The sequence below is a fragment of the Dermacentor silvarum genome, chromosome 1 (genome assembly GCF_013339745.2).
Source record: "Dermacentor silvarum isolate Dsil-2018 chromosome 1, BIME_Dsil_1.4, whole genome shotgun sequence".
Taxonomy (NCBI): Eukaryota; Metazoa; Arthropoda; class Arachnida; order Ixodida; family Ixodidae; genus Dermacentor; species Dermacentor silvarum.
Window position 1 is genome coordinate 361,417,394 of NC_051154.1, and position 27,750 is coordinate 361,445,143.

General features: G+C 46.9%; 1 pseudogene; it reads left to right on the forward strand.

Annotated features, from left to right (window-relative positions):
* Window positions 1-22,126, forward strand: part of LOC125943530 (aldo-keto reductase family 1 member A1-like) — a 36,557-nt pseudogene extending 14,431 nt beyond the window's left edge.
* Window positions 22,127-27,750: the final 5,624 nt, after the last annotated feature.

A 27,750-nucleotide genomic window follows, 5' to 3' on the forward strand; every position in this document is an offset into this window, starting at 1 on the left:
CCGTATGTATGTTCCTATTCTCCAGACGAGAGAATAGGACATTAGTTCTTCGTACTTCGTAACGGGATGCCAGGGACCTATCTGTGGCTTAACTAAGTGTAGCTTATTGTTCGTTTCGGCATCCCACAAGCGCTGCCAGTGGCTTCGAAGTTTCCTTCTCAAGTAGGGCTTGAGATCTCTGGCAGGGATTGAAGCGGTAGGGTTAAGCGCTCGCGATTGAGTTGATGTGGCCAATTCATCAGCTAGAACATTGCCCTCGATGCCTCTATGACCAGGCACCCAGCATATAATAATATGCTGGTTAGACAAGTATGCCTTGCACAGAGCAGAATACAGTTCAAAAAGTACAGGGTTTTGTGTCTATCTAGAGTCATGACGGCTTTTACGACGCTTAGGGAGTCTGCAAATATTAATGATCTTTTGAGTTTTGATTTGCCTATACTCTTCACAGCCGATAAAAGTGCGTAGGCCTCAGCCGTAAAAATGATTGTTTCCGGGTGCAGTACATCGGACTCGGAGAACGATGGGCCGACTAGTGCATAAGATACCCCTGCATATGACTTGGAAGCGTCGGTGTAAAACTGAGTGCAGGACGAGTACTTGAACTGGATTTCTAGAAAATGCATCCGGGGTTGTGCCTCTGGAGCATCTTTTGTGACCTCTACAAACGAAGTATCGCACTTTATGAGTTGCCAATGCAACGGTGGCACTGGCTTTGCTGGGGCCATCAGAGTATTTTCAAGTAGTGGGATGTCCATTTCTTCACTAATTTTTCTTACACGTAGTGAAAAGGGTTCTCTTGCTGTCGGCCGGTTATTAAAGAGTGTGGAACTGGTCATATCATTTACGGTTGAGAAGGACGGGTGTTCCGGGTTTGAATTTACTTTCAGGAAATAGGTGAGGCTTAAGGATGAACGTTGCATATCAAGCGACCACATGTCCGCCTCTACATACAGGCTTGCCACAGGACTTGTCCTGAAGGCACCAGTGGCTAGGCGGATGCCTAGATGGTGTACAGAATACAGCATCCTTAGGGCGCTTGGCGTAGCGGAATGGTACACTATGGCAGCGTAATCTAATCTTGTGAGTATGAGGCTCTCGTACAAATTTAAAAGACACTGTGGGTCACTACCCCAAGCGGTGCGTGACAACACTTTTAGAATATTCATTGTTTTCATACACTTGTTTCTTAGATACCGTATGTGTGCCACAAACGTAAGCTTCGTATCTAGAATCACACCTAAAAATTTATGTTCGGTTTTTACGTGCACGCGTTGTCCCTGCAACTCAATGTCAGGATCGGGGTGCAGACCCCTTTTTCTGGAGAACAGGACGCAGGTGGTCTTTTGTGGGTTAAGGCTAAATCCAGTCTCGTCTGCCCACTTAGACACCTTGTTCAGAGCAAGCTGAATCTGCCGCTCACAGACTGCGAGATTGCACGAGGCGAAACCTATCTGTACATCATCGACGTACGCAGAATAAAACATGTTTCTTGGGATATACAGACGCAAAGAACTCATTTTTACGATAAAGAGAGTGCAACTGAGCACCCCACCCTGTGGCACTCCAGTTTCCTGCACAAAAGGTCTTGATACAGCATTTCCCACACGAACACGGAAACTGCGATTAGATAAATAACTTTCTATGACATTAAACATGTTACCACGTATACAAACGTGCGACAGGTCTCTAAGTATTCCAAACCACCACGTGGTATCGTAGGCTTCTTCTATATCAAGGAATACAGAGAGAAAAAACTGTTTATGGACTAAAGCTTCACGAATTTGCGTCTCAATACGTATCAAATGGTCGGCAATGGATCGACCTTCTCGAAACCCGCATTGGTACGGGTCAAGCAATTTGTTTGATTCGAGAAAATGTATTAGTCGGCGGTTAATCATTTTTTCGAACAGTTTGCAGAGGCAGCTTGTTAGTGCTATAGGGTGGTAACTCGAAGCAGACGATGGGTCCTTGCCCTGCTTCAGTATAGGAACGACAATGGCCTCTTCCAGGCAGAGGGGATCTTGCCGGAGGTCCATATAGCATTGTATTGGGAGAGGAGAGTTTTCTTTGTTTCATGAGGAAGGTGTTTCAGCATTTGATAAGCTATACGGTCAGGGCCTGGCGCAGACTTATTGCAACAACTAAGTGATGCATACAGCTCAGCAATGCAGAATGGCTGGTTGTATGCGTCGTTTCCCGTACCTTTTCTTTCTAGTTTCTGTTTTTCTATTGTAGCCTTGTGCCTTTTAAATATTTGGGAATAATGAGATGAGCTGGCCACATGTTCAAAATGTGCTCCCAGGCAGTTAGCTTGGTCTTCCAGACTGTGGCCTTGTGTGTTTACCAACGGGAGTGAATAGGTTTGTAGCCCTTTTATCTTATTAACTTTCTTCCAGACTCTGCCTTCGGCTGTATATGAGTTTATGCCTGATAAAAACTTTGTCCAACTTTCTCTCCTGGCGTGTCGGCGCGTTCTTCTGCCGTCCCATTTAATTTTCTTAAAATTAACAAGATTTTCCGCAGTTGGGGAGTCGCGTAGCAACCCCCACGCTTTCTGTTTCCTACGAGCGTTCCGACATTCCTCGTTCCACCACGGGACACGGCGTTTGCAGGTCGCACCATTCATTTCTGGTATACATTCGGTAGCGGCATTGATTATGAAACATGCAAGATACTCAACCGCAGCATCAATTCCTGCAAAGATATGTCAGGCCACGAGATACCACTTGTAAGACTTTTGAATTTCTCCCCAATCTGCCATATCCAACTTCCAGCGGAGTGCCTGTGGTAGAGCGTCGTTTTGTAGTGGTGATCTCAGCAGTATCGGGAAGTGGTCACTCCCGTAAGGACTTTTTATAACTTCCCATTTAAGTTCAGCAAATATAGACGGGGAAACTACACTGAGATCAATGGAAGCAAAAGTTTTGTTTGCGAGATTGTAGTAGGTGGGTTCCTTCTTATTCAGGAGACACGCACCAGAGGAGAAAAGAATTGTTCGATTAGGCGTCCTCGCGCATCGATACGTGTGTCACCCCACAAGCTGCTGTGTGCATTGAAATCGCCAAGAACGAGGTAGGGTTCTGGTAATTCATCTATAAATGACTGAAATTCATGCTTGTGTAAAGAATAGTGTGGGGGTATGTAGAGTGAGCAAATGGTTATGAGCTTACCCAGAAGTACAGCACGAACGGCTACCGCCCCAAATGCCGTATTGAGTGGAAGTGGCTGACAGGCTACACTTCTGTCGAGTAGGATGGCCACACCACCAGATGATGCGGCAGAATCCTTGCGATCTCTTCGGAAAAAATATTCTGACGTAGGAAGTTGGTGTTTCTGGAGTTTAGGTGCGTTTCTTGAACACACAGCACCTTTGGATTAAATTTATTGATAAGTTCTTGAATGTCGTCTAGGTTGTGGATTAGTCATCTAACATTCCACTGCATTATTGTGTTCATGTTGGAGGAAAATAAAAGGCGCTGTGTGTATCAAAAGGGAGGAGAGTGACTTTACTTTACAGGGCCTTTGTTAGGCCCTGTAATTGGTGTTTTGTCTTTTTTGGAGCAGTCGAGAGAACCTCGCCGCTCCTTCGACGCTACCTGCGCCGTTTGGCTTGGACTGGTGTCCATAGCCTCTTGCGAGGCACTGGACACCCACTCCAGAGAGCGATGTGTGTGTCGCGTAGACTTCATCTCGAGCGACGAAGTCTTTGTCCCCACCGGGCCAGAGGTCGAAAGGACCCTGTGGCCTCTGCGGTGCCCTGGCTGCTGCCGCAGCTTGTAGATTCCACTGGTGTGGAGACTTTGAGAGATGGCAGGGCAGCGTTGGCTGCTCCCACCGTAGGGGCAGATGGCGTTGACCTGGGCACGCTAGGCGTGGTCCGCGCTGCCGCCAGAAGCCCTTGTGGTGCCGTCCCCCATTGCACCACTTCGGCGAAGGATGTTTTCAGTGAGAATAATTATGAGATCCGTTGTCGAGCTTCACGGAATGTTATATTCTCCTTAACTTTTACTGTAATTATTTCCTTTTCTTTCTTCCAGGCTGGACAAGCTCTGGAGTATGCAGGGTGACTGCCATCGCAGTTAGCACAATATACCTCGTCATTATTGCAATCGTCAGAAGAGTGACCGGTCGTGCCGCACTTTACGCACATAACCTGCCCTCGGCAGCTCTGGGATGCGTGACCAAATCTTTGACATTTGAAGCAACGTCGCGGGTTCGGAATGTATGGTCGAACATGAAGTTTTACGTAGCCGGTTTCAAGAGTCTCGGGTAAAGTAGTTGAACTGAAAGTCAGTATTAAATGCTTTGTTGGGATTTCGTTGTCATTCCGTCTCATTTTGATACGCTGCACATGGATTACCCCTTGGTCCTTCCATCCATCCAGGAGTTCTTCTTCATTCAATGTCATTAGGTCTTCGTCTGATACTACACCTTTTACTGTGTTCATTGTTCGATGTGCGCTTACAGAAACAGGGATGTTACCAAAAGCTACGAGGTGTGCGAGTTTGTTGTATTGTTCCTTGTCTTTTAGTTCGAGGAGCAAATCTCCGGTTGCCATCTTTGTTGCCTTATACCCAGCTCCAATGGTCTCTTTTAGGCACTTGGCCACAAGAAATGGGGAAATTGCTCTAGCTTTCGTAGATGGTTGCTCACAGTGAAGGACGTGAAATTTCGGAAAAGTTTCTTTGTTTTTGGGCCAGAATAGCGAGGTTGCGTCGGTGCGTACCCTTTTCGAGGCACGATCAGTTGGAAAAGGGTTTGAGGATCCCATGGAAACAAGTGGTTTATTCTGCAACGGCGTCTGCCACCCACCACGGAGCCCAACAAGGGGACGTGGCAGAACATGTAAACAAGTCTGCACAGCGCCAGCAGTATGCCGTTACTATAACCCAATATGGTATACCCAAGGTAGGACAGCCACACCGGGTTAACCCTTGCCGCTAGGAAAAGTCGAAGTGAATGGAAAAGATGAGAAGACAGGAAAGTTTAAAAGTGATAGGGAAAGACGAAGATTGGAGAGAGAGCCAGGAAAAGGCAACTACCGATTTCCCCCTGGTGGGTCAGTCCGGGGGTGCCGTCTACGTGAAGCGGAGGCCAAAGAAGTGTGTTGCCTCCGCCGGGGGGTCATAACGGTCCAACTCCCGGCATCGGCTCAACCCCCAGGATCCCCTTTTCCCCGGACACGGCTAAGCCACGCAAGGTTAAGCGTGGGAGGGTCCGACCCTCATGTGCTCGGGTACGTGGTGGCGCAACTCACCAAACGCCTGCTGACGCAGACGCCCCTGCGGGGGCAACGCCCTGCTCTTCGTCAATCACCGAGGGCATAGGTGGCCTCCGTCGAGGTGATGCCATCTCCACTCTCTATTCCGGCCAGACGAGGGTCCATTTCGCTTTCTCAAGGAAAGGCATCTTGTGTGCACACGTGCGGGTAAAAGAAACACGACAATATAAAATATAACAAGAGTGGTTTGCTCCCCCCATCCTCTCTGTACCCCGTCGCAAGACCGCCTTCTGTGCTATAGCGTGGGTATATTCCTTTATATACATACGCCTTTTCTTAAGCAGGCTGCTGCTGGCCAGACGACGATCGATGTAGCAGCAGACGGCAGACGTCTGGCTCTCTTTCAGAAAGCAGGAGAGACCCTCTCTTATAACTCATTATCGTTTGTCGCTGTCCGTTTTTCGTCTGCATATCTCGACTCGCATCCAGAAGACACGGGGTCGGTCAGCCCACGAGCACGGTCTTGTAGGATACGACAGTTTCTTCTGCGTGATCATCGTCCTTTTTCCCCTTATCTCTTATCGTAGTGGTAAAATTCATGGTTGAGCTGAAAACCACAATGCGAAAAGGTTGCCTGAAAAGTTTGAGTTAGACCTCGAGAGGTGACGAAACGAATGGGGGAGCAATAACTACGCGGCGATCAATGAGTCAAGTGAAAGGAGAGAGAAAGAGAGCAAGAAATGCAGAAATTGATAATAAACGGGGTTTCGGTCGTGTAGCTTAACACCAGTAACCCGTTTCACCATAATTCATTGTACACGATAAATGGAGGAGCAGAAGGGGCGGGGAGAGGGAGGAATTTACGCGTCGTATAGCATGCACGCATTGTATAGCCTCGTGTATAGAATAGATTTTATCACTGATAAATATCGTATTTATTTCATCGCATGGACCTCGTTCTTATGTTCGCTTCTTTTGTACACCTTTTTTCTTTCCAATGCAGTCACGCCTGAGACCAATGGCTACGGGACCGCCCATCGTGGGCTCTGAACCGGCGCAGCGGCGGAAGCAGACGACATACCGGGCCCACGTTCTCAGGAACCGGAAGTCGAGCCCGCGCCCAGGAGACACGTAAGCCCGGTTTCTAAACTAGCCTCGCACGCCGAAAACTTTGCCGGAGATAAAACACCAACGAGAGAAGGTGACGAACCGAAGACCAAGCCTTCGGCCGGAGGCAAAGGCGGCAAAAGAAAGCCGAGGGACAAAAACGAAGCTGAAGGCACAGGCAATGGCAAAGGACAACAGACGAAGTCGCAGCCCCGTGGCGAAGGAAGAGACAACAAAACGTCGAAAGGCGAGCCAAGCGAGGAGGCGGGCCAAGACGAGCCGAGAGCAGACGACAAACTACCAGATGGATCGGACAAAAAGCCGGGCCAGGAGTCGAATCCGAAGGCGGGGAACGAAACGGACGGTGCGAAGCCGGTGCCAAAGACGAGCGACAAGTCCATGTCGGGAGAAGAAGCACGGATTCAAAGTCCAAAGGAGAACTGAAGGAGAAAGACAAGCCGATCCAGGGAAGCGAGAAACGCGGGGAAGGCGTCGCCGAAGGAAAGGAATCGAAAACTCCGAGAGAAGAGGCAAGCCCCAGCAGGAACGCTACAACGAAAGCTACGAAGGCGGCCGAAGCTGAGGAAGACAGGCGGCGGAATAGAATGAAAGACGAAGAGGAGCCGGAGGACAAACACTGCATTCAACCTGGTAAGTGATCGACTGCCCTCTCCGTACTGTTTTTACCGAGGGACAATGCAAAGGGAATTCTCTTTTAGGCTGTGGTTCTTGATTAGTCTTCACGTAAAAGAGGCTCTAAATATTCGTGCCAGTATTTGGTGTTCTCGGCCATTCTTGACATTGGTCTATCGAAGCCGCCGACTTCCTAGCTATAGTTTTGCAGTCAGTGCAACCATTGCTTCGCCCCATTCCCAACCTGACCTCACTACATGCACTTGAACAAGTGTTTCGTCGGTATGAATATCGTATAGGTTGAAGAAACTCTCCCTGCATCAGGTGACTGACAGGAAACTCGGTACAGTAGGAACTTTCCGCCTATTGCTCATCACCAACGCACTTAAACGGTAAAAACTGACACAGCCATGCAGGCTCACATCTACAAACTTTTTTGGATACGTGCCGTGCTGCGGAGTCTCTGGACCACATCATGGAGTTTAAGGCTTTGTCCATCCGAATACAGGGCACCCAAACCACCGGGACTACAAAAGGACGCAAAAGAAGTAAAACGCAAGCGGCTTTGCGCGGCACCCTGCCAATGGCAAACATCACTTCACGAACGAAAACCCTTAGTGAATTTGGCAGCCCATTTCCTGTTGATAGTGCCTGACAGCTCCGTTGCACATTCTTCTCTTTTGTCTTCTGTGGCATTGTCATGAATATTTTGATGCAGGCACGGATAAAAAAATTGCAAAGAAAACAAGGGACGATTGAGTAACACTTCTTCATCGGGCGCAAGTTTGAACACCTAGCAGCGATGTATCATCAGTGCACACGAAAATGGGGGACGGCGGATTGGAAAACGTACTAAGTGGAGCGGGCCATTGTGTAGCTGCCTGCCCTGTTTCTACGAAGAACGAAATAGAACGTTGCGTCTTGTTCGATGCCATGTAGGGAAGAAGAAGAAAAAACAAAAACAGCACTACTCTTTTTTCTTCTTACACGGCGCAAAGTGCAAGGCCATTAGAGCGGCAAGTTTCTGGTCCGCAGGAAGCGAATGCCTGAACCCTCAGAACGCGTTGCCTTTGATCGCGAATTTCGTCACACGCTGCAGCAGGGTACCGATGACTTCGCAGCGCGGCATTTGCGTGTTGCGGTGAGGCGAGAAATGCAGCCGAAAGCACAAACAGGCCTCTCGATGCTACAGTGGAAACTGAAAGTGCCTTTGGCCACGTCCGTAGGTCGGAATAAATTGAACTGTATTGAATTCTCGGGGTTTTATGGGCGCAAGAAAACACGGTTTGATTATGAAGCGGGCCGTAGTGCTTGGGGTGCTGGGGATGAATTTTGACCACCTGCAGTCAATGCACAGTACGGGTGGCGTTTTTTTCTACTTCTTTTATCATCGAGATGCGGCCGCCATGGTCGGGATTCGATCCCGCGACGTCGTGCTTTACAGCGCAAGGCCATATCAACCAAGCCATTGCGGCGGTCAGATTGTTAACTCAGAAGAGTTGGTAATTCATCCGAAACGCACAAAGCCCGAACACCATTCCACATAAAAAAAGAAAAAGAAGAACTCGTTCGTCTGTATTGCCCAGAATGAGTACAACAGTACAACAAAAAAGATACGAATGTAATTTGAGTAAGGCAATTCGGATAACGTCGTAATTATTTCATTATCAATTGGTTTGCTCAGCGGCCCACAAATAAAAACCTCGCTCGCTCATGTGAAAAAAAAACGCTACTACGGACTTATTTATAGAGGGCTTAAATCCGAATTTTCAGTTATAGAACTCCGCGTATCAAAAATGATACGTTGGGTTTTGCAGGGCCAAATTTGCAAAGGTGTGCTGCGGACTGGGCTTAAGCGAAGTAAAAACTACAACAAACAGGGCGCTCTTGTTCCACTTGTTTCTATTGCTTGTCTCCTCTCCGTAGCGCTCTTTGAAACGGAGAGAAATTGTACTGGAAAACCGTATGTTTATTCACTTGACGAGAAAACGATGATTAATACTGGGAGAAGGATAAACCAAAAGCGCAATAGAGAAAAACTTCCGCGTACTAAATTTCGCGACAAATTTCAACGCCTGTGTGTCACTGGTATGACGTCACTCAGCCACTAAGGCGAGAACCAGTCCCGCGGCACTTTGAGCCAACTAGTCGCAACTAGTCGCGCGGTCCTTTTTCGTGTTTCGCGGGCTTTCTTTTATAGACTTATAAAAAACTTTATGTATCACGTAAGGAGCAACGGAAAGGTTGATCGGGAATTTTTTGTTTTAGAATGGTCTAAGATTTTCTCGCTGACACTTTCGCTCTGAGCGTAATATTTATTGAAGCTGATTATTTAATAATAATTAATTGAGCACATAGGCGACATACAAAAAATGTCTGACTTGCTCCAAGACCATGGTTCAGTCCAACTAAGCGGCACTTGTTGCATATGTTAAATTTTTTGCACAAGTTACGTGGGACAATGACATATCCCCCCCCTTTTTTTTGGTATGCATACAAGGGTCTGCCATTTATGAACGATGCTTGACTAGTGGCCGTGTTGGCCAATAAGCCACATTGATAAAGATTTCCTGGCATCTACTTAGATTCAGGTCCTTAAAGACATGCCTATAGGCGTTGCGCGTTTCAGCCTCTCGCGGGCGAGGTACTTCATGTAGCAGCTTACGCTGGCCATCTCTGATGATGATGATGAATTTGGTGTTTTGTGGCGCAAGGGCCAAGTATGGCCAAAGAGCGCCAGGCCACAGTTAATGAGTTAACAATGAAGTTTATTAATTATGTATTTGGTTGTGACATGGCTGTAGAGGGGCCTAAAAACAGTGGCAGTAAAGTCCGTAAACACATGTAATAAAATTATGGAAATGACCAATGAATGTACTTTAAAACAAGAAATACATTGACAAGGGGGGATAAAATGAACTACAATATGTCGTTTGTAGCACTACTGCATTTCCAAGGCCCTTGAAACGCAAGGGCATGGAAGCATGGGCGTTACAAAGCGGTCCTATCGCAGCAGCAGCCTCTTGAAAAAGGATGCGCTACGAATGTCTCGTGCCTATCACTTTCAATAGAGCAAAATCATTTAAAAAGTTTAAAACTGATTTGCTATCGAAAAAACGGCTCTGGTCCAAGGAACATTGCCGGATGGCGAGGAATATGCTCTCTGTAAGCTGAAGAAAAATACTTTCTACGTAGAAGTTCTGCTTCCTGGCATTCAAGCAAAACATGAAGGACGGTGAGCCTCTCGCCACATTTGCCACAGGTTGGAGGCTCATCACCAGTCAGCAGATAATTGTGGGTACCATACGTGTGCCCTATTCTGAGTCGACAGAACAGGACATCGATGTGCCGCGTTTTCGTTGTGGATGTACACATGCCTAACTGTGGTTTTATTACGAAGAGCTTATTATTAGTTTCAGCTTCCCACAAAGGTTGCCAATGGTTTTTTAGCTTCTTGCGTACAAAAGCTTTAAGATCTCCAGCTGAGACAGTCATGGTAGAATTAACAGCATCCGATGCAATTGATGTAGCCATTTTGTCGGAAAGCATATTACCTTCTATTTCCCTATGCCCAGGAACCCAGCATACTATCACATGTTTATTGGATGAATAAATAGTGCACAATAGTGAATAAAGCTCAATAAAAACAGGATTCTTGTGCTTTTTTAAAGACAGTAAAGCTTTTACAACACTTAAGGAGTCTGTGAATATTATTGTCTTTTGTAGTTCGGATTCCTTGATGTGTTTTACTGCAGTCAGTACTGCATAGGTTTCTGCTGTAAAAATACTTGTCTGAGGGTGCAGAATGCCGGACTCAGAGAAGGAAGGACCCAAAGCTGCGTAAGATACGCCGGCATGTGACTTTGCCGCATCCGTGTAAAATTCAGGGCAACAGTACTTTGACTGAAGTTCTAAAAAGTGCATGTGAATGTGTGTCTGTGGAGCATGTTTTGTAACCTCGATAAAAGATGTGTCACATTCTACCACCCGCCACTGCCACGGAGGTAGCAGCTTTGCTGGTGGCATTAGGCGATGTTCAAGCAATGGGACGCCCATTTCACTACTTAGCTTTCTGACACGCAGCGAAAAGGGCTCTCTTGCTGTAAGTCGATTGCGAAACAGTGTGGCAGATGTGGTATTGTTTATGGTCGTGTAACATAGGTGTTCAGGGTTCGAATGCACTTTCAGAAAATAAGTGAAACTAGAGTATGACCTCTGTAAATTAAGAGACCATTCGTTCGATTCCACGTAGAGACTTTGTACGGGACTTGTCCTGAAGGCGCCCGTGGCCAATCGGATGCCTAAATGATGAATCGGATCCAGCATTCTTAATGCGGTTGGCGCAGCAGAGTGATACACCACTGGCACCATAATCTAAGCGTGAACGTACTAGGCTCTTGTACAGGTTCAACAAGCACTTTCTGTCGCTGCCCCATGTTGTGTGTGACAGTATTTTGAGAATGTTCATTGTGTTTAGGCATTTAACTTTGAGGTACCTAATGTGGGGAAGGAAGGATAGTTTAGTGTCCAGTATCACACCTAAAAACTTGTGCTCTGCGTTTAGAGGTAGGCGTTGGCCAAGGAGTTCGATAGTGGGCTCAGGCACGAGGCCCCTCTTTCTTGTAAAGAGCACACAGGAGCTTTTCTGGGGATTTAACTTAAATCCATTTGCGTTAGCCCATTTGGACACTTTGTTTAGGCAAAGCTGAACATGTCGTTCGCAGACGGCGAGGTTACACGATTTAAATCCGATTTGCACGTCATCGACATATGCAGAATAAAAAATACTTTGCGGAATAGATGATCGCAAGGCGTTCATTTTTATAATAAAAAGGGTACAACTGATTACACCACCCTGCGGTACCCCGGTTTCCTGGATAAATGACCTGGACAAAGCATTACCAATTCGAACACGGAATGTCCGATTTGTTAGGTAACTTTCAATGACGTTTAACATGTTCCCACGGATACCCATTCCTGACAGATCCCGCAGAATTCCGTAGCGCCAAGTGGTGTCGTATGCTTTTTCCATGTCGAGGAACACCGACAAAAAGTACTGTTGGTGCGCAAATGCGTCACGAATGTTAGCCTCGACGCGTACGAGGTGGTCTGTTGTCGACCGCCCTTCCCTGAAACCACACTGATGTGGGTCGAGCAACTTTTTGGATTCAAGAAAGTGCAACAGACGGCGATTGATCTTCTTTTCGAACAGCTTACATAGGCAGCTGGTCAGTGCTATTGGGCGGTAACTTGATACCAAGGATGGGTCTTTCTTCTGCTTCAAAATTGGGACACCGATAGCTTCCTTCCACCTAGCTGGAAGGTATCCGGCGGCCCAAATTGTGTTGAAAAGTGCGAGGAGCGTAATTTGTGTGTCAGTGTGTAAGTACTTGAGCATGTCGTACATGATCCTGTCAGCTCCCGGCGCGGAGCTTTTGCATGCGTTCAAAGCAGCTTTCAGTTCTGCGATGTCGAAGGGACTGTTGTATGGTTCGTTTTGTTTGCATCTGCGGTCAAGTGCCTTATGTTCTTCTATTTCTTTGTAACTGATGAATGATGGGGAATAATGCACAGAGCTAGACACCCGTTCGAAGTATTCCCCAAGCGCATCAGCTTGGTCTTCTAGGCTGTTCCCTTCGTCATTTACCAGGGGTAATGAATGGCTTTGTTGCCCCTTAAGACTTCGTATCCCGTTCCATACTTTTGCCTCTTGGGTATAGGAATTAATGCCTGAAAGGAACCTTTCCCAGCTTACCCTCTTGGCTTGTCGTCGCGTTCGCCTTCCCTGTGATTTAATGTGTTTAAACTCTATGAGGTTTTCAGCTGTTGGCGATCGACGGAGCATGCCCCATGCTTTATTTTGTTTTTTGCGTGCCTGCTTGCAGTCTTCATTCCACCAAGGCACTAGTCTTTTGAACGAGCTGCCACTTGTTTGTGGAATGCATTTCTCTGCTGCGTCAATAATAAAAGCGGTAAAATACGCTACTGCGTCGTCTATGCTAAATTCATTGATAAAATCGCGTGATATAAATGTCGATTCTTTAAAAAGTTTCCAATCGGCGGATGCTAGTCTCCACCTAGGGACATGCGGAGGGGAGTTATGTTGGGTAACTGAGTTTAGTGTGACTGGAAAGTGATCACTTCCGAATGGGTTTTTAATTACACTCCATTCTAAGTGGGAAAAAAGGGAAGCAGAACCAATCGCCAAGTCTATTGATGAGTATGAATTGTGATGAAGGTTATAATAGGTTGGCTCCTTTTTATTGAAGAGGCATGCACCGGAGTTCACGAGGAAGTTTTCTATGAATCTACCTCTCGCATCGCATCGTGAGTCTCCCCACATCGTGTTATGAGCGTTAAAATCTCCCACGAGTATGTAGGGTTCGTGAAGCTGATCAATGAGGTTATGGAAGTCTTTTTTATCGAGAAGATGATTCGGGGGTATATAAATGGAGCATACGGTTACCAACTTACTAAAAAGAAGTGCCCGAACTGACACTGCCTCAAGGGGCGTCTGAAGGGCGACATATTGACAAGCTACAGACTTGTTGGCAACTATTGCTACACCGCCAGACGAGGCGTTCGCCACATCACGGTCTTTACGGTAGATGGTGTAGTGACGAAGAAAGTTTGTATTTGTGGGTTTCAGATGTGTCTCTTGAACACACAGCAACTTTGGATTATGTTTATGTAGGAGTTCTCTAATATCGTCGAGGTTATGAAGAAGTCCTCTCACATTCCATTGTAGTATTTGTGTATCCATAATGATTTTGTGCTGTGTGTTTAAGACAGGAAAGTTATGTTAGCCCACAGGGCCCTTTCCGGGCCCCGTGATGCGGGGTTTGTCTTTCTTGGCACGCTCCTGAGAGCTGCGCCGGTCCTTCGGCGTCTGAGACGCCGATACAGTTGGTGATGTATCCATTGCCTCCGCCGAGGCGCTGGATGCCCGCTCGCGGCGTACGCTCGCGGGGGATTCGGGCTTCTCTGCACGAGCAGAGGCCCTAGAAGTCCTAGATTCCGCAGGCCCGGAGGGCTGCTGGCTGTTCTTGCTGGGTGGTGGAACAGCACTAGCTGATCCCCCTGTGGGGGCGGGTGGCACTACCGCCGGTCCACTCTGCGTGGCCCTGACGGTCGCCGAGAACCGTTGTGGCACTGCCCCCTGCCGTGCCACTTCGGAGAATGTCGGTCCCTGTACAATAGAGAGGCGTTTGCGCGCTTCTTTGAACGAAATGTTTTCTTTTACTTTTAGAGTGATTATTTCTTTTTCCTTCTTCCATGAAGGACAGGAGCGAGAATAAGCAGGGTGCTCACCGTCGCAGTTTGCACAGTGGAGTGGGTCGTTGCAGTCGTCCGCGGGGTGGCCATGCGACGCGCACTTTGCACAGGTAGTACGGCCTCGACAGCTCTGAGAGCCGTGACCGAATCTTTGGCACTTAAAACAGCGTCGTGGGTTTGGTATGTATGGTCTGACATTGATTTTCATGTAGCCTGTTTCGATCTGTTCGGGGAGTGTGCTGGTGCAGAAAGGGAGAATGAGGTGTTTCGTAGGAATTTCTTTGTCGTCGCGTCGGATCTTAATTCGCTGCACATTCGTGACATGTTGTTCCTTCCAGCCCTCTAGGAGCTCTGTCTCAGTCAATTCTAAGAGGTCTTGTTCCGAAACTACACCTCGTGTGCTGTTGAGGGAACGATGTGGAGTTACCGAAATTTGAATGTCATCCAAATGAAACGAGATTTGTCAGCTTCTCATATTGTACTTTGTCACGAATTTCAAGGAGAAGGTCGCCATTGGCCATTTTTGTGATTTTGTATCCGGGGCCCAGAGTGTCGGTGAGGCACTTTGCGACAATAAAGGGTGATAGCGTTCTTACAGTCTTTTGGGGAATTTCAGTATGGATCACATGGAACCGTGGAAAGATTTCCTTGCTCTTGGCAAAAAAGGTGAAAGATTCATCGGTGCGCCCTCTCTTCAAAAGAGGGCGATCAGGGAGTTTTGGGAAGGAGCTTAAAGCCATAAAATATATAAATTTCGGCAGCTGTGCCAGCCGCCCACCACGGAGCCCAACAAGGGGACGCGGCAAGATTCTGCATATACATGGCCTGCCAGCGCCAGCAGTACACAGCCACTATAACCTAATGTATATACCCAAGAGTGGATATGTTACACACGGTTAACCCTTGCCGCCTGGAAATTCGGAAGTAAGAAGAAGTGAAAAGAGGACAGGAAAGCTGAAAAGGTGAGAGATAAAGACGAAGATTGGAGAGGAGGACAGGAAAAGGCGACTGCCGATTTCCTCCAGGTGGGTCAGTCTGGAGGCGCCGTCTATGTGAAGCAGAGGCCAAAGAGGTGTGTTGCCTCCGCCGAGGGGCCGTAAAGGTCCGAACACCCGGCATCGGCTCAACCCCCAGGATCCCCCTTTCCCCAGACACGGCTAAGCCGCGCACGGCTACACGCGGGAGGGTCTAAACCTCGTGTGCTCGGGTCCGTGGTGTCGCAACACACCAAACGCCTGCTTACGCAGACGCCCCTGCGGGCCGCTGGCCATCTCTAATCGTCAGTTCACAGCGAGATTCTCGTATACGGGGTTGGCTGCGGGACACCTCTTTACAAGAGAGGTCGGATAAGTTCGGGTATTTCGCTGCAGCTATCGAAGTGGCCGGGTTGCGCGCAACCTCGTCGCTACCTTCCTCCCCCCGCAAGCGAAAAAAAACTGCTTAAAGCATTCAAATCATGCCCACCGAATAAAAAACTGGCAAATCAATATACACGATAGGCACCATTCTGGCGGCCACGATAGACACAGCCAACGCGCTAGTCGCTCCACCGCTTCCGCCCCGTGTTGCATCCCAAATAGGCAGTGCGCATCGCTTGGGTGTTTCCCACGATGCCACCCCCTTCATCAGCGGTCGCCTACCTGGCGACGCGGTGCGACACCGGCTGGGACGCAATGACAAAGAAGCTCACGAAGCGACCACAACCGCCACCATTCGTGAAAGGGGGACCAGCGCGAAGGTCGATCTCCCGACCCTGTCAATATGACCGTCACCAAGTCGCCGACTTTCGTGGAGGGAGTGTGAACCACCTGTTTCAGATTGTCTCGTCCATGCATGCGAGGGTTCAACATTAGAGGCGGAGCTCTGTGAAGAATATGACCCCTCTGACTGGCCGCACCAAAGCCGCAGCGGCTGCGGAGAACCTGACCTAGGCGGCGGTCTGACCTGCCACGCGGCTGAGAGTGCCAAGAATCTCTGGGTCCGGACGGGCCGCAACTAAAAACAGAACCTGGCAACGTTCAACACGCGCACCCTGTCGGGTGAGGCTAGCTTAGCAGGGCTATTTGAACAATTACCAGGTATTGCCTGGGATATTATTGGCCTTAGTGAGGTTAGAAGAACTGGCGAGGCTTATCTAGTGCTAATTAACTGCCACGTACACTGCTAAATAAGTCTTCCAGATAAGAGAGAATTCGGCGTAGGATTTCTTGTCCATTAGGGCATAGCGGGCGACATTGATGAATTCTACAGCATTATAGAGATGGTAGTAGTCGTCGTAATAAAGCTGAATAGGAGGTTTAGATCCAAGGTAGTACGAGCCTAAGCCCCAACCTCCAGTGAAGACGATAAAGAAATAGAACAGTTTTATGAAGATGGTGAATTAGCAATGAGCAAAGTGCAAACTCGTTATACTGTAGTCATGGGCGACTTCAATGCAAAAGTGGGGAAAAAGCAGGTTGGTGAGCAAGCAATTGGCAACTACGGCATCGTTTCAAGGAAAACTAGGGGACAGACGTTGGCAGAATTCGCGGAAAGGAATAGGATGTTAAGAATGAATACCTTCTTCAGGAAGCGCCGCAACAGGCAGTGGACCTGAAAAAGCCCTAATGGTGAATCAAGGAATGAAATAGATTTCATACTCTCTGCCGATCTCAGCATAGAGCAGGATTTAGAAGTGTTAGGTAGGGTAAAGTGCAGTCACCATAAGTAAGTGAGGTCTAGGATTTCTCTCAATTTGAAGAGAGAAAGAATAAAATTAGTCAAGAAGAAACAGGCCAACCTAGACGCAGTAAGGGTAAAAGCAGACCAATTCAGGCCGGTGCTCGCAAACAAATACGAAGCTTTAGAACAGGACGATGAAGGCAACATAGAGGTAATAAATGAAACCGTAACTAGGCTGATCTCAGAAGCAGCAATTGAAGTTGGAGGTAAAGCTCCAAGGCAACCAGTAGGTAAGCTCTCCTAAGTAACAAAGGACCTAATAAAGAAATGGAAAAACCTGAAAGTCTCAAACTCAAGAGAACAGATTGTATTCGCTGAACTGTCAAAACTGAACAACAATAAGAAAGTAAGGGATATCGAAATTATAACGTGGAAAAGATTGAGGAAGCAGTAAAATATGGACACAGCATGAAATCAGTGAGAATAAAACTTGGCATAGGACAAGGCAAAATGTGTGCACTGAAAGATAAGCAGGGTAATACCATCAGCAATTTCGATGACATAGTAAAAGCAGCGGAAGAATTCTATCCTGACCTGTACAGTTCCCAGAGCAGCCAAGCCACTTTCATTCGATGAATAGATGAACAGGATACAGAGGGTCTTTCTATAACTAGCGATGAAGTCAGAAAGGGCATTGAAAGACATGACCAGAGAAAAAAGCTGCTGGAGAAGATACATTAACAGTCGATTTAATTAAAGATGGAGGAGATATCATGCTTGAAAAGCTTGCGGCCCTTTATACGCAATTTCTCACGACTCCAAGTGTACCAGAAAACTGGAAGAACGCCAAGATTATACTAATAGATAAAAATGGAGACGTTAAAGAATTGATGAAATATAAACCCATCAGCTTGCTTTCAGTATTGTATAAAATATTCACCAAGATAATTTCCAAGAAAAACAGGGCAACACATCAGCCAACCACGACAACAGACTGGCTTCATGAATGGATATTCTATGATGAATCATGTCCATGTAATGAATCAGGCAATGTAGGAATCTGCGGAGAACAATAAAGATCTTTATATGACTTTCATAGATAATGAAAGAGCATTTGATTCAGCGGAGATACCAGCAATCATAGAGGCTTTGCGTAATCTAGGAGTACAGGAGGCATACGTGAATACCTTGGCAAATATTGACAAGGATTGCACAGCAACCTTGGTTCTCCACAAGAAAAGTAAAATGATATTTATAAGAAAGGGGTCAGGCAAGGAGACACAATCTTTCCAATGCTATTCATTGCATGCTTAGAAGAAGTATTCAAGCTCTTGAAGTGGGAAGGCTTAGGAGTGAAGATGAACGGCGAATATCTCACCAAGCTTCGGTTTGCAGATGACATTGTCCAATTCAGCAACAATGGGGACGAATTACAGCAAATAATTGAGGACCTTAACAAAAAAATTGTGAGAGTGGGGAACATAATGGTCAGTCACCTGGACGGAAACAAGAATTCAGGATCGTGAGTCAGCCTCTACAGTGTGTAAAGTAGTACGTTTATCTAGGTCAATTACTCACAGGTGACTCTGATGAGGAGAATGAAATTTACAGGAGAATAAATTTGGGTTGGAGTGCATACGGCAAGCACTGCCAAATCCTGACTGGCGGCTTACCACTTTCATAGAAAAGAAAAGTCTACAATCATTGATTCTGCCGGGGCTAAAATATGGAGCAGAAACTTGGAGGTTAACAAAGAAGCTCGAGAACAAGTTAAGGACCGCACAACGAGTGATGGAACGAAAAATGTTATTCCTAAATTTAAGAGACAGGAAGAGTGTAGTGTGGATGAGAGAGCAAACGGGGATAGCCGATATTCATTTGACATTAGGCGAGAGAAATGCACTGGGCAGGCCATGTAATGTGTAGGATGTATAACCGCTGGACAATTAGTTACAAAAAGACAAGTGAAGAAAAACGCAGTCGGGGACGGCAGAACACTAGGTGGGGTGATGAATTAGGAAATTTGCAGGCGCAAGTTGGAATCAGCTGGTGCAAGACAGAAGTAATTACTGATCACAGGGAGCGGCCTTCGTGGACATAAATATAGCTGGTGATGATTAAATTCTGTGCAGTGGTAGTGGCACCCGTCCAGGCGCTTCTCTTACACGTCTCTTCATTTGACTGGTTAGATTAGGGTTGTTTTAATGAGGCCTCTTGCGTTCTGTGCAGTTGCAGTGGCACTCGTCCGGACGCTTCTCTCTGACGTCGGTTTTTTTGACTGGTTATGCGATAGTTGTTTTGATGAGGGCTTATAAATTCTGTGCACTGGGAGTGGCTCCCGTCCGGGTGCTTCTCTTAACGTCTGTTCACTTTGACTGGTTAGATGAGGATTGTTTTAATGAGGCCTATTACGTTCTGTGCAGTTGCAGTGACACTCGTCCGGACGCTTCTCCCTCACGTCGGTTCCCTGACTCGTTATGCGATCGTTGTTTTGAGGAGGATTGTTACATCCTGTGCAGTGGCAGTGGCACCCGTGCGGGCGCTTCTCTTACACCTGTGTGCACTTTGACTGGTTAGATGATAGTTGTTTTATTGAGGTCTATTACGTTCTGTGCAATTGCAGTGGCCCTTGTCCGGACGCTTCTCTCACATGTCGGTTCTTTAGCTGGTTATACGATGGTTCTTTTGATGAGGGCTATTACATTCTTTGCAGTGGCAGTTGCAGCCGTCCGGGCGCTTCTCTTACACGTGTGTTCACTTTGACTAGTTAGATGACGGTTGTTTTTGTGAGGCCTATTGCGTTCTGTGCAGTTGCAGTAGCACACGTCCGGATGATTCTCTCTCACGTCGGTTAATTGACTGATTATGCGATGGTTCTTTTGATGAGGGCTATTTCATCCTTGGCTTGGGTATCTCGCACAGTGGCGGGAACCACCACTCAACGGTGGTATATGCTTTCCGCGACTGTGGATACCGGCATGTGGACGCGCCCAAGCGCTGCGGCTACCAAGAGTATCTGGGTGAGGCCATTGCGGAAATCGGCGTGCCATGCGAGGAGATTTTTCTCGCCACGAAACTGTGGCCACGTGACTACCAGGGTACTAGGGGTGACGGGCCATTGAATGCCTTCCGGGGATCGTTGCAGCGGCTCACGGTCGACTACCTGGACCTGTACCTGATGCATTGGCCTGAGTGCCCAACTGCTTGCGTGGACTGGCAACGCACGCTAGACGACACGTGGCGCCAGTTAGAGCTGCTTTAGGGATGAGGGTCTCTGTGGCGCCGTGGGCGTGAGCAACTACGAGCTAGACGCCATCTAGCATCTTGTAGACGTGTCCAGCCTGGTGTCGCAGGTGAACCAGCTCGAGCTCCATCCACACCATTCAACTTACGAGCTAATGCGCTTCTGCGCGAGCCAGGGAATTCTCTTCCAGGCAGGCAGCGGGCGTTCGGGCGTGAGCGGTTTACGCTGAGGTGCTACTGGCTACTGCAGGGTTACTCACCGCTGGCCAAGGGCCGCCTGCCGCTCGATCGTGTAGTGTGCCGGGTAGCGCTGCGCCAGGAACGCTTATCTGCCCAGGTTCTGAAGCGATGTTCCCTGCAGAAAGGCGTCGGGGCCCTCCCCAAGACGACACAGCCGGACCGGGTTCGCCAAAAAGCTCAGGTACGCTTTGGTCTAACCACCGTGCTTTTCCCAGTCAATAATACACTAGGTTACTAAAAGGTCAACTTTCGTGTGCTAATGGTACATTGCATCATTCTTTGTGGTAATGCAAGCTCCGTCTCTATAAGTTGCGACTTCCATTTCATTGATGTGAATGATGAACAAGGGACAGAAAAGAGAGCCCTTTGGAACTCCAGAAATAATGGTACTTAATGGACAATCGGAATCATTTACCTCGACAAACTGTAATCGGTTGGTAAGAAAATTTTCGGTGAAAGCACCATTGTGTGTATCCAGGATAAGTTTGGGAGGCTTGAAACAGAGTAGGTAATGGAAATCTAATTGGAATGTTTCGTGGAAATCCAGAAAGACGCAGTCACTGGCGAGCCGTCTATCAAAAGGAGCAGAATTATTATTTGTAAAGCGCATAAGTTGTGTCACAAGAAAACCCTTGTGAAATCCGTGAAGAAAAGGAGTAAATAATGATTTTTCTAGAAAGTTCACGAGAATAAATATGCTTGAGCGTTTTCCATAGTGTACTAGTCAAGGATATCGGCCAAGTGGGGAACTGGCATCTCCGGGTTTAAACACTGGCACAGCCCTCATTAGTGGCTCGTGTGGTCATTTGTGGCTCGTGTGGTGCACTGTGCAACAGGCATGAGCACTTTCCTCGACTGACTGCGAAAGTTAGTGTTCTGGGCTGGTAGCTAAGCGCTAGTGTTGATGAGGGCAGGCAAGTGGGAACTTTGTGAGGATTTTCAATGTTGTGAGACCTCTTCGCTAAACATTTTTATTTGATTTTTTTTATGTGCACACGCCCACTTATTTGCACGCACCACTGCAAGTTGGTTTATCTACGCCCAAGAAATTCCTTGTTCTATGATTCACTTTATGAAGATGTGCATTTAGGTTATAAAAGCCATGTTATATAAGCAAGCTAAGCACCAATGTTATGATTGAGATAAGAGACTCACTAAGCCGTGAAAAGTAGGTAGCACTATTGCAAATTGGCTACTACAGAGACGTTGAGATGCATGTTCGCAACTCTTCATTCAGCGTGTCACTAAACAAAAAAAAAGGTATTGCCCGCCCAACTACATAAAAGTCTCACAATTTGAATACGCGATTCGCAGTTTGTTATTAGAAGCGTTATTAGAAGCGTATTAGAAGAGGTGGTGGCGTGGAGGACAGGTAGAACACCCGGCTTCTAATCTGAAGGTCGTAAGCTCGAATCCTCCTCCAATCCAAGACATTTTCACGCATGGAGTGGCGCCTGACACCGGCAAACAATCGCCGATAGCTAGTGGGGCTATACTATTCCACGTGCAACCAAATTAGGAAGGCCCACTAAGCTTCAACAAAGTCACTCCCTCGCCAGTACAGGATATTGGCCTCCCTGGTGGGGTATTCGGCCACTACCTCCCTCATGCCTCCTACATTTAACCCATGACCCTCAGTCCCTAGCAGCTGCGGAGCAGCTGATCAAGGGGGCGGTCAGTCCTGCGACGCGACAGAGGGTGCTAAGAATCTCTGGGTCCGGACAGGCCACCATTGGAAACTGAGCCTGGCAACGTTCTACACGTGTAGCCTTTCAAGTTAGCCTAGCTTAGCAGGGCTTTTTGAAGAATTGTCAGGAATTGCCTGGGATATTATTGGCCTTAGTGAGGTTAGAAGAACTGGTGAGGCTTATTCAGTGCTGACTAACGCCGCGTCCTCTGTTACGGAGGTCTTCCAGAGAAAGGAGAATTCGGGGTAGGATGTATAATCTACAAAGACATAGCGGGCAACATTTATGAATTCTGTAGCATTAATGAGGGAGTAGTGGTCGTTATAATAAAGCTGAATAGGAGGTATAGAATGAAGCTAGTACAAGCCTACGCCCCAACCTCATTTGGGCGTAGGCTTATGCTACCGGCATTAAGGAGGCAGTCGGGTGATACCAGTCTGCCGTCTCGCAGCGCTAAACCGAAATAGCAATTCCGGAAATGGCTTGCTTGATGGGAGAGCACGTCGGTGCTATCTCCGTTATATATGCTACGTCTGCCGACGCTGGCTCAAGAACCGGACCCTCTTCACCTTGCCATCGCAGCCTCCACCTATATCTAGTCTGGTTCGTAACAAAGATATAATTCGGGGTTACTGCGCTTCCGGCTGCGTTTATTCTAGCGGAAATCGACGCGATAATGATGCACCGGTGGTTTAGATACAAGGTCCGTTATAGATGCACGCGGACTGCGTCGTCTGCTAGCAGAACCATTCTCGTCTGCTTAACCGATGTCGTTGCTCGGAAAAAAAAGGATTGTTGTTTTTCGTCTGCTATAGTAGAGTGTACTAGATTGGGGGAGTGGGTCCAACGCAGGCTCCTCACTGCGGCTTTTTTTATTGAAAAGTTGGTGGCGCCGCCGTCGCTTTCTCCCGAATGGCGGCCCGTGCGCCAGCCGGACGCTTGTCGCGTCAGAGACCCTACCGCAGCTGCATAGAGCTTTGACAGGCGGATACTCGGTAGCGGCAACACTGATATTATTCCCCACCGATCTATTGTAAATGAAATGGAAAAAGAGCGGTGGAAAGAATGCAAACGACGCAGCAACAACGGTGTGTCGAGCAGACGACAGCTACTCAGCTCGTGAGCTCGCCTCAGCCAATGAACGCTGCCGAAACAGCCTGAGCCAACGTTTATTGGCCGGAGATTCAGAATAGAGCAAAGGCAGCGCCGCCACAATTTCACCGCTTTTTGCTTCATCCTCGGCGCTTGTCAAGGCGTCCGCTGTTCCCACTCCCCCATTCTAGTACACTCTAGCTGTCAGTGTTGCGGAATGAGCGCCCCATTCCATTCCAATTCCATTCCGGGGACTGAGAACCTTGCCGCAATTCCATTACTTTCAATTCCTCGGAATGAAAAGCTTCCCACTCATTCCCACTCCGGAAATGGCCGGGCAGTTCAATTCCATTCCTGTAATTGGTCAACGTAGGAAGCCATCTTGATTGTTTTATCGAGTTACCCATGAACGCACGATAAAGCTGATGACATCTGACGCGTTAAGAACTGCAGAAATGAGCTTGGTGACATGTCTCACGCAGTATAACCACCCTACTCATTTCCGTTATGGCAGTTCTTCCGCTACCTATAGTATTTGCATGGTCAGCGTGTTTTGACGGCTTGCAATGTTTTAATATTGTTTAGGCTTAAATGTGGTAATGCCAAAATGATGACATAGCGTATTTCTATGCTGACAAAAGAGGCGTAAAACATGTACTTGGGACAAAACTATGACAATGACTATTGTAAGGTGTGCTATGTATATAAATGACATAAATATAAAACACTCAGTAATTGACAATTTACAAGCAGCACTACTGCCTCACCAGGACCCTTGTGCGCAAGGGCCTGGAGGCGTGTGCTATACATACTAATGCGCAGCATAGGCCTCTATTGCGAGGCCGTGCTACGAATCGCATGGGTGTATAGCATTTAGTATACGAATATTATTTAAAAAGCTTAGCAATGATTTTGTGTCGAAGAGCGGGTCTTTGCCAAGGAACAATGCCGGGTGTAATGAAATATGTTGTCTGTATGCTAAAGGAAAGAACTTTTTCTTTGCTCTTCTACCTCCCAGCATTCAAGCAAGACGTGGAGCACAGTCAACGTCTCGCCACATTTGCCACAGGCAGGGGGATCACTGTTTGTTAAAAGATAAGAATGTGTGCCATACGTGTGGCCTATTCGAAGTCGACAGAGAGTGACCTCTGTTCGTCGTGTTTTTGTTGTAGGTGGCCAACTTCCTAAATAAGGTTTTATTAGATTAAGATTGTTTGACCGTTTTGTGTCCTACAAACGTTGCCAATAGCAAATGGTTTCAAATCTATGGCAGGGATAGCGATGGAAGTTTTATTAGCACTTGCTTCTGTTGATGTGGCCATTTTGTCGGCAAGCATGTTGCCCTCAATGCCTCTATGTCCAGGAACCCAGCATATTGTGATATGTTGAGAAGAGTAAGCTTTGCATAGAGCCGAGTAAAGTTGTGCAATTACAGGATTTTTATGTTTCTGTGACGACGATAGGGCTTTAACTACGCCTAAAGAGTCAGTATAAATAACTGCGTTGCGAATCTGTGTATTATCAATGTACTTTACAGCCAAGAGTAGCGCATAAGCCTCAGCTGTAAAAGTACTTGTTTCTGGGTGTATAGCGACGGATTCCGCGAACGATGGGCGCACCGCTGCACAACAGACACCGACATGCGACTTTGAGGCGTCCGTGTAGAATTCTGGGCAAGAGTATTTTGTTTGAATTTCTAAGAAGTGCATTCGGATGTGTGCCTCGGGGGCATGTTGTGTGACTTCTACAAAAGACAAGTCACAATCTATCTTCTGCCACTGCCACTACGGTAATAGCTTTGTTGGAGCCATTAAGTTAGGTTCAAGCAGTGGAACACTCATTTCATCACTGAGGTTCCTCACGCGCAGAGAAAAAGGCCGTTTCACTGCAGGTCCGTTGTGGAACAGGGTGGAACTGGTCATATCGTTTACTGTTAAATAAGTTGGATGTTCATTGTTCGCATGTGTTTTCAGAAAATATATGAAACTAGTGTACGACCTTTGAAGATGCAGTGACCATTCATTAGACACTACGTAGAGGCTCTCTACAGGACTTGTCCTGAAGGCACCGGTCGCCAAGCGGATACCTAGATGATGAACAGGGTCAATCATCTTCAAGGCGCCTGGACTGGCAGATTGATACGCTATGGCCCCACAGTCTAAGCGTGTACGTATAAGACTTTTGTACACGTTCATCAGGCATTTCCTGTCACTGCCCCATGTTGTATAAGACAAAATTTTAAGCAGGTTTATTGTTTTTAGGCATTTCTCTTTGAGGCGCTTTATGTGTGGAATGAAGGTAAGTTTCGAGTCTAATATGAAGCCTAAAAATTTATGTTGTGTACAAACTGGTATGTGTTGTCTGTGTACTTCAACATTGGGCTCTTTAAATAGGCCTCTTTTTGTGTGAAAAGGACAGAGGAGCTTTTAAGAGGATTGAGTTTAAAGCCATTTTCTTCTGCCCATTTACACACTTTGTTCAAGCCAAGCTGGACATGCCGCACACAAATTGCAAGGTTACATGACTTGAAACCTAACTGCACGTCATCTACGTATACCGAATAAAACATACCCTGCGGTATAGATAAGCGCAAGGAATTCATTTTGACGATAGAAAGGGTGCAGCTTAGTACCGCACCTTGCGGCACCCCAGTTTCTTCTGTAAATGGCCTGGATAGAGCATTGCCAACCCTAACACAAAAAGTACGATGTGATAAGTAACTTTCAATTACATAAAGCATATTGCCGCGAACACCCATTTCCGATAGGTCTCGCAAAATTCCATATCAACAAGTTGTGTCATATGCCTTTTCCATGTCTAGGAAAAGAGAAAGAAAGAACTGCTTATGGACAAAGGCGTCTCGAATGTTTGCCTCAATGCGCACGAGATGGTTAGCAGTCGACCGACGCTCTCTGAAGTCACATTGATAAGGGTCTAGAATTTTCTTCGATTCAAGGAAATGTAAAATACGATGGTTTATCATTTTCTCGAAGAGTTTACATAAGCAACTTGTGAGGGCTATTGGACGGTAACTTGAAACTTCGGATGGGTCTTTACCCTGTTTCAAGACCGGGACTACGATGGATTCTTTGCATGATGATGGGAGATATCCGGCAGCCCAAATAGAGTTGAAAAGTGCCAGAAGTGTCATCTGTGTATCGGTGTGCAGGTTTTTAATCATGTCATACATGATTCTGTCAAATCCCGGTGCGGAGCTCATACATGTGCTCAAGGCAACTCTAAGCTCGGCAATACCAAACGCACAGTTGTACGGAAGATTTCGTCTGCATTTACGGTCTATTGGCTTACGTTCTGCGACTTTCTTGTATTTAAGGAATGATTGTGAGTAGTTTACGGAGCTTGATACGCGCTCGAAGTGTATGCCAAGTGCATCGGCCTGGTTTTGCAAGGTATGCCCTTGGTCATCGACCAAAGGTGATTGGTTGATCTGCTGCCTTTTTAGCCTTCTCAGCCCATTCCATACTTCAGCCTCCTGGGTGTAGGAATTGATGCCTGGGAGAAACCTCTCCCAGTTTGCTCTCGTAGCCTGCCATCTCGTGCGCCTTCCTTGTGACTGTATGTGTTTAAATGCAATGAGATTTTCCGCCGTTGGATATCGGCGCGGTCTGCCCCATGCCTGTTTTGTCTCTTTCGTGCATCTGCACAGTCTTCATTCCACCAAGGAACACGTCTCTTACATGAATGGCCGTTTGTTTGTGGAATAAACTTTTCCGCTGCACCAATAATAAAAGCAGTAAAATATGCTACAGCATCATCTCTGCTAAAATTGCGTATAAAGTCTTGTGATAAGTAAGTAGATTCTTTAAAATGCTTCCAATCAGCCGAGTTGTTTCCAGCGAGGGGCATGTGGTGGAATTTAGTGTTGTGTTAGTAGGTTTAGAGTATCCGGGAAGTGGTCACTCCCAAACGGATTTTGTATTACATTCCATTCTAAGTAAGCAAGAAGAGTGGAAGATCCAAGCGCTAAATATATCGATGAATATAAATTATGCGCAATATTATAGTAAGTAGGTGCTTACTTATTAAGTAGGCATGCACCAGAAGTCACAAGAAAGCTTTCGATAAATCGACCCCTCAAATAAGTCCGGGAGTCTCCCCAAAGACTGTTATGAGCATTAAAGTCTCCAACGAAAAGAAAGGGTTCAGGAAGTTGTTTAATAAGGCCATACATAGAGTTCTGTTTTGCTCAGGTGATAATTCGGAGGTATGTAGATGGAGCAGACGGCAACCAATTTGTTAAAAAGAATTGCTAGCCCTGCAGCTGCCTCGAGGGACGTCCAAAGAAGCAAGTGTTGGCAAGCAACAGTCTTGTCGAAAACTATAGCTACACCGCCGGATGAGGTGTTAGCCTCGTCATGGTTTTTGGGGAAAATAGCATATGACCGGATAAAATTTCTCTGTGTAGCTTTTAAATGCGTTTCCTGTGCACACAGTACCTTTGGGTTAAGTTTTTGTAAGAGTTCTGTTATGTCATCAAGATTGTGGAGAAAACCTCTCACATTCCACTGTATAATTTGTGTATCCATTTTGACAGAGTTGGGTACTCTGTGTTCTGGAAAGGAAATA